The sequence below is a fragment of the Macaca fascicularis genome, chromosome 15 (genome assembly GCF_037993035.2).
Source record: "Macaca fascicularis isolate 582-1 chromosome 15, T2T-MFA8v1.1".
Taxonomy (NCBI): Eukaryota; Metazoa; Chordata; class Mammalia; order Primates; family Cercopithecidae; genus Macaca; species Macaca fascicularis.
Genome location: NC_088389.1, coordinates 113867110 through 113880753, shown reverse-complemented (window position 1 = coordinate 113880753; position 13644 = coordinate 113867110). Strand labels below are relative to the sequence as shown.

Sequence of the window (13644 nt, the reverse complement as noted above, 5' to 3'; positions counted from 1 at the left end):
CACTGTTTGCTGCAGACGCCTGCAGACGCCTCACATTCTTACTGATTTCCAATATTTGCTTAAATTAAGTTAATGAAATTCATTAAATCGAAAACAAGTACACACAGAATAAAGTTATTGGAACCTTTGAATACAAACATGCATTTTCTTAACTTTGTCATTTTGGTTTCATCATTGAAAATCTGGGTACTGGGCAGTTTCAAGAGGGCAGGTCACTCTGTCCCCGGAAGATCACCTTCACCTCCAGCTTCAAGTCAAGAATTTATTTCACAGGAGAAAACTTTTGAGTCTATAATAAGGGTATGGCTTGGCGTGCAGATACCCTTGAGATCGGTAGCAGCAACCAATTTGCAGTGACATGTAAAAAATTCTTGCAAATCTTTTCCTGAAAGGCAGCTTTGATGGTTAGAAGGAGAACTGGACAACTGGATGCTAAAATTCCATGGATGGAGGGAAAGTGTGCAAAGCCTGAAAGATGGGATCTTAGAAGACACTATTTGCCTTCAATTGGGCTATAAGAGGTGATGATAATGACAACACTCTTGTTATAAATGACTTTTGTTATCGATCTTAACAATGAACTCTGTAAGTTGCATGCCAAATTAATTTGCTTAGCCCGAGGGCCTCTGGGTCCATGTTGCTTGTCTGTGTTTTTCAGCAGATTATCTGTTTTTGTGTGTTTTGCAAATGAAAGAAAAGCAGTTTTCATTTCTGGTCACTAACGGTTTTCTGAGTTTCTTCCTATATGCTTGGAATATTGCTCTGAGTGAAAATCATTTTTTCTGAAGGTCGTGATTATCCCAAGGTTAAATGAAGGAGGGTGTGGCTAATAGAGAAGAAAAGAGAAAGGACATCTCACAACTGGAATTGTGACTGTGCCTTGTCTGCAAAGATGGAAGCTTATATGAGAATACAGTTTGGAGGCCCAGATGGGTTGAATGACTGTTATGGGGTGTATGGAAGCCTAAGCCTGCTGCCTTGTGATCCCCCAAGATGTGAAAGGGAACCTGGTCAAACTTTCCTCCATACTCTTCATCCCATTCAGTTAGGGATATCTGTTTTGCTCCATTTTCTATTATGAGGTTCCACTGCTAAATACTAGGTGTGATTTTGACATAGCAACTGTATGGCCAATAGACAAACCATTATAATTAACTGCAAAAAACTTTAAAGAATCTCGTGACAGGACAGGAATGCATAAGCTACCTTTTCAATTTTCCCAGTTGTTTTAAAGAACCATCTTACATTCTTTTACCAGCTGTAAAGCCAAACTGATAGATCTCTCTCTTCAAAAGTCCACAGTAGCTCTATTGATATCTAATCAAATTATTTTCTCTGGGAGATTTGTCCCCTGACAGAGCATCTTTGTGGGTTTTAAAGTTCAGACAAGTCATAATAACTTTCAGGATGTAGACTCAATTAAAAAGCAAGAGAAGTAGAAACAATAGGATTGTTAATTTTTCAATAAATACAATGATTCTCTCAGTTTAGAGTAAGAGCAAAATTATCTTTTTTTCTCTTTCTTTTTCTTTTCTTTTCTTTTTTTTTTTTTTGAGACGGAGTCTCACTCTGTCGCCCAGACTGGAGTGCAGTGGTGCGAACTCGGCTCACTGCAAGCTCCACCTCCCGGGTTCACACCATTCTTCTGTCTCAGCCTCCCAATTAACTGGGACTACAGGCGCCCGCCGCATGCCCAGCTAACTTTTTGTATTTTTAGTAGAGATGGGGTTTCACCATGTTAGTCAGCATAGTCTCGATCTCCTGACCTTGTGATCTGCCTGCCTCGGCCTCCCAAAGTGGTGGGATTACAGGTGTGAGCCACTGTGCCTGGCGAGTAAGAGCAAAATTATCTTAGGTACCACAAAATTCGAAGTATGATTTCCACTGCAGTTGTAGCTCTGCGTTCTGTATGCCGTTGTACCTCTGTTACTAGTCAAATTCTGCTCCACGGCTCTTGTCTTTGAGTGTCAAGCAATGGGATTCAGGCATTCCATTAGACAGATACCAGTTTTATAGATTTACATTTCTCAGAGTTATAAAGAGAAGAGAGACAGATGAGAGCTCTAAACAAAGAAGATGTTTCCGTCTTTGTGAATGGGCCTTGTTTCTGGGCTTTTGAGGTCATGCACTGTGAAGAATTTTGTTTCATCTCTATATTTTCATATTTCATTTCTTTTTATTTCTGTGCTAGAGCCAAACTTAAAGAGGCTAGGAATTCATTCATTCCTTAATGCAACAATTGTGACAAATGTAAGTTGTATACCCTGTAGACCACACTTACCATGTCCAAGTTCCTGTGGACTATAATGATGAAGACATGGAGATGCTTTCTCTTCTGGAGGCTCACAGCCCACTGGGGAGATGGCAGTGGGATCACAGAGGCGACGACAAAGTTCTGCCTCTGCTGATTGAATTGTGTGCTCACTTTTCTGTGTGCCCCACTGGATATCAGTGCCTTGAGCTGCCTTCAGGGCATCCGTTCCTTTTTAGTCCCATTGGAGCGTCTGACATAAAACCAGTGGGCTAAGGAATAAATGGGAGAGACGGACAGGAAAAGTTGAAAATAGAGTGGTGTGTTTCACCTGCATGAGGTGTGAGTGTGGTTTCAGGGAAGAGGTTCTGGGGGATGGTGAAGGTGAGGCAGAAAGTTAGGAGAGGGCCAGATTATGGGCCTCGTGTGACTTGCAGGAGAATTTAGACTTTAACCTGAGAGCAGCTGGGAGGCACTGAGGGATTTCAGGTATGGGAATGATGTCAATGCCATGGGAGTTGTATTTTGTATAACTCTGGTGATGTGTAGAGAATGGATTAGAGGCAGATATGGCTGGAGCAGAGTTTTTCAACCTCAGAACCACTGACTTCTTGAGCTAGACAGTTCTTTTTGGGGGGTTCCTGTGCTTGTAGGATGTTTAGTAGCTTCCCTAGATTCTACCCGGTAGATGCCAGAAGGACCCCACCAATCTTGACAACCAAAATGTCTCCAGATATTGCCAAGTTTCCCCTGGGAAGCAAAATAGTTCTCTGGTTAGAAACCACTGGGTTGGAGGCACAGACTACACAGGAACCACTGGAGGAGCCCAGAGAATAGATGTGCAAGGGCTGAAGCAGGCAGAGAGAATGCAACTAGGGAGGTGGCAGTGGATACAAGGCACAGTGAGAGGCAGAGTTGTGGAGACAGGGTCGCTGGTTACATGGTAGGGACATAGTCTGTGGACTCCTACCATCCAGGTCCTGCTCTTGTCTCAGAGACATTGAGTTGAAAATCCTTCAACCTCTTTATGTTAAAGATGAGAATATAGAGACCCAGGAAGGTTTCAGGGGTATGTCAGCATCACACAGAGAGTCTACGGCCAGCATGATTTTGTTGAGTTGTTGGAGTCATCGAGAGAGTTACATACTACTGTTGCTTCTCAGAGCTTCAAACACAGTGGTGGAGACTCAATGTCACCACTTACCTTTGTTATCACTGTTCCCAATATGGATATAGTGGTTCAGATTCTTGTCTAGGGGTCTCAAATCACATATTTTGGAACTAGATTTATAAATGGGTCAAGATCAGCAGCTTGAGCCCTGTTAAAAGTGTTGTCTAATGGCCGGGCACAGTGGCTTACGCCTGTAATCCTGGTACTTTGAGAGGCTGACGCGGGTGGATCACCTGAGGTCAGGAGTTCGAGACCAGCCTGACCAACATGGTGAAACCCCGTCTCTACTAAAAATACAAAATTAGCTGGGCGTGGTGGCACATGCCTGTAGTCCCAGCTACTTGGGGGGTGGAGGCAGGAAAATTGCTCGAACCCGGGAGTTGGAGGTTGCAGTGAGCCGAGGTCATGCCATTGCACTCCAGCCTGGGCAACAAGAGCGAAACTCTGTCTCAAAAAAAAAAAAAGTGTTGCCTAATTTAAAATTTTTTAAAAATCAGTTTGGGAGAAGAAAGTCGTCACTTATGGAATCTATCTCTGTGAGGTCATGGGAATGTCCTGTCACCTTGTCTTAGATGGTGTGATTAGTAGGGATATCTCTGGCACTGCCGTGGCCCTCTGGGGTCATGACCACCCATTTATCAGACCAGCTTTTTCCATTCTTTTCAAGTTTCTCAAAGACAGCTGGGCAGACTATTATTGCCCAGATTAATGCAGTGTTGTTCTGGGAAAATGTGTGACCCCATTCAGCCATATGACAGCTGGAGGATTAGGTCTCAAGTTGGCTATGTCAGGGTGGAGAAAAAACAAAATCAGTTCCTAGGCACCACTGGGCAACGGGAACGTTTTCAAAACTCACCCAAAAGTTGCTCGGTTACAGGATCTGAGAGAATTAGTGCTGTGGAAAACTTCAGATGAGAATGGCAAACCATTCGAAGAGTGCCGCTTAGAGCTTATGAGAATTTCAAGAGAAGAAAAAATTTACAGTGGGAATTGTTCTAGGTGAAAATGACATTTTAAGGATTTATTAATCTGAATAAATTCACATGCAAAATGGAGCAGGTTTCCCCATAGTGTAGATAGCACCGTGCTTCTGCATTTTATCAGTAGAGTATATGTTCTCATTATGGAAGAATGCTGGATTGTGGTAGAGAAGGGGAGTGAAATTAATCATGTGAGACTTGGTAACTGGCAATTACAGACACACAATGAAGATCACTGGTGTCTGCCATAGCAGTGGTGCAGGCTGGCATAAACATAGTAGAAAAGCCACGCATGGCTTTCAACTGTAATAAGAGTTGAAAATATTTGTTTTCCCCTTACTGGCAAAATGAAAGCACAGTGGAGACACCAGAATTTCTATAAAGGAGAGTCTTGGGGGTGGCAATGGGTGTTAGATTAAAGGATCATGTGAAGCTGCTTTTGCATATGATCCAGAAAGTATCTTTATTGAAGAATAGATGGAAATTAAGAGAATGGTAAAACTAACTCTCACAAGCCACCCTTTAGCACCATCCCTGCAAATGTTTGTGTATGTGCATGTGTGTGCTTGTACTTAGTGTATATGTGAATGCATGCTTGTGTTGTGCGTGTGATGGAAAGTGTGTGGAAGGTGGAGGCAGGGATGTTCAAAAGGTTGCTTGCAGTGTCTAGCCCTAACCATAGATGGCTTAACGTGGTTTCATTGAAATTCTATAAAGTCTGTGTGTGAACATGCAAAGGCATTTTGCACATGTAAGAAGAGTATTGTCCTCATCCATCAGGCATGCCGTACTCTTGATCCCACCCACCCTCCACCCGAACACATAACAGGTGACTGGTGGGGCTGCTGCATTGTCTGTGCGTATGCCTTTCATGCACCACACAGTTGCTCCAATCTGTCACTGGTGAAGCCTCTGACAGCCCAAGGCTGCTGTGGTTATACCATGGTGAGTTCCTTATCTTACCCTCTACCAGGTTTGGTCTTCCTCCCTGCCTGTCTGACGTGAACAGTCTCCTGTCTCTTTTCTCCCTTTCTGTAGTTCCATGGCCATGGCTCAGACAAATTTACCCTTTTCTCATGCCTTTGGTGTCTTTTTTCCCACCATTTTCCCCCAGATGCTAAGCCATTTCTTCCCTTTGACTCAGATGTCTCAGGACATATGCATTAGCAGTGATGCGCTGGTGTTTTTTGTTCGTTTGTTTTTGTTTTTTGAGACGGAGTCTTGCTCTGTTGCCAGGCTGGAGTGCAGTGGCGTGATCTCAGCTCACTGCAACCTCTGTCTCCTGGATTCAAGCAATTCTCCTGCCTCAGCCTCCTGAGTAGCTGGGACTACACGCACATGCCACCACGCCCAGCTAATGTTTGTATTTTTAGTAGAGATGGGGTTTCACCATGCTGGCCAGGGTGGTTTTGATCTCTTCACCTTGTGATCTGCCCGCCTCAGCCTCCCAAAGTGCTGGGATTATAGGAGTGAACCACCATACCTGGCCTGCAGTGGTGTTTTTGAAATTTCTTTTGTGTTACGTCCCATGGAAATGCAGAAGCTGTTTATGAATCCTGTGGAATCACCTTTCCCTTATGGTTCCTGCTAGCTGGTGATGGACTGGCCAACCCTCGTTCTAATTAGACTTGTCCCTACCACAGGGTTTCGTGATTGCTATTTGCTTTATTTTTCATTATAAAGCTTGTACATCATCTTCTAAAAAATTTAGAAATCACAAAAAAGCATAAATGAGCAAACAAAACAAAACAAAACAAAACAAAAGTCCCAGCTTGCCCCCTCCTAGAGGCAATCAGTGTTAATGCATTAGCAATTTCTTCCCTATGCACTTTAATGCAGTTGCAGTTACCCAGTGTATTAAATTCTTAAAATTCCTGCTTTGTTTGTTTAATATTGAAAACACTGGTGCATGAAAACACATCGGAAATTGAACTGGAGATCAAACAATGAATTGGGAACATATTTAACACAAATACAGACAAATGTGTTAAATGTCCTAAATTAGAAGGAACTCATACAAAGTGCTGTTTTAAGCGTCATTTTAGCATTGCACATGCTCGGGCTATCCTGAATGTTCTTATTGAATGGCATCTATAGTCTCCAGCTGCTGATAAGCACATAGTAGCTGGAGTTGCTTCTGCAGGAGCTAGGACGCCTCCACAGAGCAGAAGGCATCTCCTGTTTTTGTTTATAGTTGCAGTATCGGATTAGCAAAACAAAAATTCAGAATTATCACACCTATTGAATTCTTGAAGACAGCACCACAGTTTAGGTCGGCAGCTCCTCTAGGATAGAAGAGGCCAAGAACAGCTTAGAGGACAAGACATAAAGTCCTGAGCAGGCTCTGCAGATTCCTATTTTGCAGTTTTTTCAAAAGCTTTTTACCTTTTCTTTTGTGTTTTCCTCTGGAGCTATTCTCATCTTTGGAACTCTGGGAATTTTTTTTTTTTTTTTTTTTTTCTGACAACTGAAATACTCATGAGAAGTTTATATCACTTGAAAGAGGATTTAGAAATTTTGAGTATTTACTGTGTTGTAAGGAAGCTTAGTGCCTTGTTCCTGATACAAGCTCAGTGCATTTTATCTTGCAAAGATTTTGTATTTTACATCTTAAGACACCAATAGTGTGCATCACTTCAATTCTGTAGTTGGCTAATTCTCCACAAATAGTGCATTTTATGAGATATAGCATCCCACAGTGGAAGCATAGCAGTGGTTCAGGTGGCTGCTGTCTTTCTGCATTAATGTCTCAGATGAAACCTGGTGTTGGCTCCTCTGCCAAGCAGCCGGGTGACCACAGACAAGACTGTCCACCTTTTAGAGCTTCATTTTCCTCATCCACAAAACAAGAAGATTGGATTTGAGCACAACTTAAATGCTTTCTAGCTCTTAACTCTGATTCTTTTGCTGAGTGTCAAGGTAAAAAAAAAAAATCCAAGACTGTGGCTTGAGGTCTTTTTACTATGAGGATAGGAACTTGGGGACAGGAGTATTTTTCATAGCTTTCGAGAGTTAAAGGGAGGATTAAGGAAGGTCTAGCCACAGGGGTTAGCAACATACAGCCTGTGGTGGGCCCAGCACCATTTATTTCTGGCCTTCAAGTGAACAGCTAGGTTTGAGATGATGATAAAAGTACCTATAGCATATCCTCCAATTTGCCTCTTCAACTTTTAACTTTTAAAATTTTGCCAGCAAAGCTTGAAATTTACAATCTAAGGCTTCATATAAAACATGTGCTGGTCTCTGATCTAACATATCCTCAGGATTCTTCTACAAACGGGAAAGCCTGAGAGGTGAGAAAATTTACCCAATGTTACATGGTTGGGTGAATATTCTGGAAAGCTGGGATTACATCCTTATTCTCAGATTCCTGGCCCAGCTATCTTAGATGACATTGAACACAGCTAAAACGACTCAACTGCTTCTTGCTAAAACGGAATGGATAACTAAGGAACTACATCTATTTTTCAATTATGGCAAATGAATGATCCAAAGAGACAACATATTTTGCTTAACTATGGGTGATCTCTGTGGTTCAATGAGCAGAGCTCTTGTGTATATGGGACGGTGTGCAAGGCTTTGGTTTTCCAGCACAGCATGCCAGGACCTGCTGACGCCCCAGAGACTTCCATCACCCTAGAAGCAGTGGTGAGAAGGCTGGGGACCCAGTGTCTTGCAGCAAACAGAATTCTTGGTAGAGACACGCTGCAGGGGAAACAGACTTCCCACAGGAAGCTCGTTCCTTTCGGGAATCATGTTCTGATTTTAAAGTTGAATTCATTAAATAAGGAATGACTCACTCCGGGGCTAGTTCTAATTACTCATTTGCTTACAGTCTGGGTTAAGAGTGACTGTCTTAGTGGAAGCGATTCAGCAGAAGAGCTTCCCAAATCATTCCTCCTGCTCGGGTGAGCATTTTGCTGCCCCACTTAATAATAATTAATTGCTTCAAAGGACTTGGCTAGGGTGAAAAAATCAGTCAGTCAAGTGTCCTAGGAAGTAGTCTAGTCATCGTCCTTGAGGGCTGGGATGTGAGCCAGAGGAGAGCGTTGTGTGACCAGCTGTGACAGCCACTGTGGTCTGCGGAGGGAAGACATTTTGCTTGGCACTTCGATAAATAAACACTCTCACCACTTCCCTAAGAAACCACAGGAGAGGAAAGGCGAAAATATTACTAAACTGATTGTTGCTAGAAAGCAGAAGCTAGAATGTTCTGAGTGTTAGATGCATGGGGTTCTATTCTCTTGCATTTTTGTCAGTGGGTTGGTAGTGAGTGTTAAGTAGATGTTCTTTGCAATCCCCAAGCTTATGATTGAGACAGGATCTCAGAGCCTCTCCCTCCTTCTCCTCCCTTCTCTTGAGATCCAGTGTCACTTAAATGGGAGAAAGTGTTGGGCAGTGTGTGCTGGTTACCATTCTTTTAGGTGGCCTCTTTATAATAGATCTGAGGCAGTGCAGGCAAGGTTCAGAGAAGAGGCTCTGTTCAGCTGGCTCAAGACTGGGTCTTGGGAGTGTACACTCAGCGCCATAAACAGGAGTGCAGTCTCCTTCCTGGTTTGTCAGATGGTGAATTGGAGGTCCTAGAACTGTGGCTTCCAGAGCAGGGTACATACAGTGATCCACTGGGGTGCAGGAAGAAATTATTCAGACTTCTACTGATACTTTATTTTTATCACCTCTTTACAAAATTTCTATTGTATAGGTTTTATAATGTGCATAATATACAATGACAGATATACATGTATCTAATTTATAAATAAATATGCAGTTATTTGTATGTACAAACATTTTTTCCCCAAAAGAAGATTTGGAAACGGCTGCTCTAGATCTTGAAGATGAGTCTACCAAAACGAAAAGGGGGGCGGGGGATGTGTTTTTGAAACTCTGAAATCTCTGTTCATGCCAAAGCCCTAGATTCCAAAATAGATGTGAGAACTGTCTGCTCTAGTTACGGTGGTGACATGCCATTTTACATGCTTTTGGTCTATCACTCCGGTAAACCAGGGTGAGTCACCCAAACACAGTCAGGGCTTTTGCCAAGCTATTGGGTAGGTGCTGTGTCACTCTCATTTAAGCATTGTAGGGTGGCCCCTAAGTCCGCAATATACACAGGTGCCGGACTGCACTTGAGTGGACTCCGAATACAGTATTAATGGGGATTCTCTGGTGGCAAGAAGAGCATTGGACAGAGAATGAGAGGGCCAAGCTTTGTTCATTTGATAAACGTTTACTTCTTTTCTGGCACATGCTGGACATTGATACCACCTAGATCTTATTTTCTCTTCTGTAACACAAGATAAGATTATTTCTGAGTTTCTTCTTCACTCTGATTGTTCTTTAATAATTCTTTCTCCAGATTGCTGCTGTTCTTATTTACATGGTTTTAGATCATTGTTCATTGCTTTTGAAAGCAAAAGGGATAGCCATCTTCTTTTTTGTTTTTTTATTCTATGAAAGACGGTTTTATTTAACTTTAAAAAAATTTTTAATTTATTTTTAAGTTCCAGGATACATGTACAGAACGTGCAGGTTTGTTACATAGGTAAACGTGTACCATGGTTGTTTGCTACACCTATCACCTTATTACCTCACCTAGGTATTAAGCCCTATATTAATTAACTATTTATCTTGATGCTGTCTCTCCCCACACCCCCTCCTGACAGGCCCCAGTGTGTGATGTCCCCCTTCCTGTGTCCATGTGTTCTCATTGTTCAACTCCCACTTATAAGTGAGAACATTCGGTGTGTGGTTTTCTGTTCCCGGGTTAGTTTTCTGAAGCTAATGGCTTCCAGCTCCCTCCATGTCCCTGCGAAGGACATGATCTTGTTCTTTTTTATGGCTGAATAGTATTTCATGGTGTATATGTACCACATTTTCTTTATCCAGTCTTTCATTGATGGAGATTTGGGTTGATTCCATGTCTTTGCTATTGTGAATAGTGCCGCGACGAACACACGCTTGCTTGTATCTTTATAATAGAATGATTTAGATTCCTTTGGATATATACCCAGTAATGAGATTGCTGGGTCAAATGGTATCATCATCTTTTTTAATGTGGTAACTGAAACACAAAGAATGGGGAACAATGATATTTAAAAGCAAGGTTTAACTTTTTTCCTAAAAGAGCCCTCACTTTAGAGGCATCCAATTGGGAACTTTTAAAATCTTCATATCTCCACTTCAACATTAGAAATGTGATAATGGTCAGATGCTTTGAGTGAAAGAGAAATAAATAGGGTTGTCAGAATGACTCACTTGATAATCGGAACATAGGCTGGAAATTTTGTTATTAAAGAAAGGGTTATCCATATTTAAAAAATAGAGCATCCCTTGTGATCTGTGGTCTTCTCAGTACCTGCCTAGCCCCTTGGCCTAGCTGAACAAATAGGCCCCTAAATACAGGCTTGGCCCCACCCCAGCTCTAGGACCAATTGTACCCTTACCGGGGAGGGAATTGAGAAGCCCAAGCCCAGCCCTTTGTATGGGCCCTTAGTCTGCTCTCTCTGTTGCTCTGCCCTGCTCTCTGGCTCTCATGCCCACCTTCTTCCCTTTCCTGAGTCCCTGCCTTGGTCCCCGTCCCCACCCCCAGCACTCTGCTCCCCCAGGACCTTGACGGCCCTTGTTCCTGGGGCTAGACCGTGCTTCTGACTCTGACCCTGTGGCTGGGGACGTGCCCCTGCTTGCTGATTGACAGTCTGCCTGGGTCATCCTTCATGTTTTATGTCCCCTGGGGCCATGTTCTGTTTCCAGAACAGGCTGTTGGTTAACAATTGCCTAAATAGTAGAGTCAGACTTGTAAATGCTTGCCTTTCCCTTCAAACTCCTCCCATTGCCCAGTGGTCATAAGATACTGAATTGTCAAATCCATCTGCAAAATCCTATTTAACCTTTTCAGTATAACCCAGATGTATTTCCACGGCCACCCAAGCCATGTGCAGCCCCTCCTCTCTGTCTACTGGATGCTGCGGTTATTGCCTGAGGGGTTCTCTGCTTCCACTCCTATCCCCCTCCTCCCATACATATTTTCCATACAGTAGCCAGGGGATTATTTTGGTAAGTGGAGCTCAGATCTACTCAGCTCCTTCCTCTGGCCTGTGAAGCCCTGCTTGCTTTGCCTCCTGCCCACCCTTCAGACTGTTTCCCACTCTGCCTTGAATAGGCTCAGCTCATGGCAATCTCAAGGACCTTTGCAAGAGCTGTTTCCCCGACCCAGGAGGGTCTTCTCTCTGGTCTTTGTATGACTATTTCTTTTCTTTAAGTTTTAGCTCAAATTTCAGCTCCTTGAAAGGTCTTCCCCGAGTGCCTAATTCTGAGTAATTCCTGCAATCTACCTGTTTGCTCCCTCTCATGCTATCACCCTGTTTTATTTTCGTCAGAGCACCTGACGCTATCAAACACTTTCTCACTTATTTGATTATCTTCCTGTTTGTTGACTGCCTCCCCTAACTAAAACACCAGCTCCAAAAGAGCAAGGACTTTACCTTGTTTCCCTCACTATTCCCAGCATTTAGGGATGTTCTGGCACAACAAAGTAAGAGCTAAACTAATATTTGCTGAATTAAGGAACAAATGAATGAATGAATGGATGGATTCTAAATGCAACCAGGACAACACTTATTTATATAAAATAAAGCATACCAGTAGAATATTCTCCTGGGATTAGGGTTTGCCAGAAGTCAAGCATGCTCTTTTGTTTTGTTTTTTAGTGTGAACTCAAAAGCAACACTAGGCCAAGGTGATGGCTCATGCCTATACTCCTAGCACTTTGGGAGGCCGAGGCAGGAGTATTACTTGAGTTCAGGAGTTTGAGACCAGCCTGGGCAGCATGGCAAAACTCTGTCTCTACCAAAAATAAAATTGCCAAGGGTAATGGCAGGTGCCTGTAGGCCCAGCTACTCAAGAGGCTGAGGTGGAAGGATCACTTGGGCCTGGGAATTTGAGGCTACAGTGAGCCATGATCACACCACTACACTTCAGCCTGGGCATCAGAGTGAGAGTCCATCTCTTAAAAAAAATGCCATAGTCACTGTAGAAAATTCAGAAAGTACAAAAACACAAATAAAATTTAAAAACCACCTGATAAACTGTTATAAATGTGTAGAATCCGTCTATACATTATCGACAATTTTTATAGTTTTAACAAAAATATAATGGAGATGCTATTTTATAATCTGCTTTTTCACTTCACAACATAACATGAATATTTCCCATGACATTAAATATTCTTCTATAATTTTATATTCAATAGACATATAATATTCTACCACATATTTATACAAAAATATTTCTTACCATCTATCCTCCACATATCTCACCAAACTGTATATGACAATATCTCTCATTGTAGCCCTGCAAAAACTGGATATAACACTTTTAAAAAATGTTTGATAATTTGGCCGGGTGCGGTGACTCACATCTGTAATCCCAGCACTTTTGGGCGGGTCAGCTGAGGTCAGGAGTTCAAGACCAGCTTGACTAACATGGTGAAAGCCCATCTCTACTGAAAATACAAAAATTAGCCAGGCATGGTGGTGGGTGCCTGTAATCCCAGCTACTTGGGAGGTTGAGGCATGAGAATTGCTTGAACCTGGGAGGTGGAGGTTGCAGTGAGCTGAGATCACTCCATTGCACTGTAGCCTGGGCAACAAGAGCGAAACTCTGTCTCAGCATATATATATATATATATATATATTTGATATAAAAAATATATATATTTGATAATTTGAAAGACAAAACCTACAGTGGTTGGCAACTTGTTTTGCATGTAGTGACCATTTGCTCTTCTCTTTTTGAGTCACAGCTAGATGCAAGGGAGAGATGCCCTTGGCTAGGGAGTCGGGTGGAAGGATCGGGTTCTGCTACCTCTAGCTTCTTGATTACATGGCAGCAACACAAGGAGCCTACAGTTCCAGAAGAGCCTGGATTTTTCCACAGGGAGACACAGATGCCCTGTTTATTAATACCATCTGCAGAGCTGTTGAGAAATGGAGAACAAAATTAAAGCTTCATTTATTTATGTAATATAATGTAATTTCCTTTACTCAGAGAAAAATGTTTTATCTTTAATTGTGACTTATGTCTGGAATTAATGAAATAATAAAGCAAAAGTGATGGAGAAACAAATTCATCCTGTATGGGGACAAAGGAAGTAGACTCTTGCTTGAGAGTATTACACAGAAACCAAAAGAGGGTGTTCTAATTGGAGTCAGTAAGTTCAGTGTTGTCATCCATTTATTCTCCAG

General features: G+C 42.4%; 1 protein-coding gene across 2 annotated transcripts in view; it reads left to right on the top strand.

Annotated features, from left to right (window-relative positions):
- FRMD3 (FERM domain containing 3) overlaps window positions 1-13644 on the top strand; it is a 294913-nt gene that overhangs the window by 257519 nt on the left and 23750 nt on the right. The gene's annotated exons all lie outside the window — the stretch shown is intronic.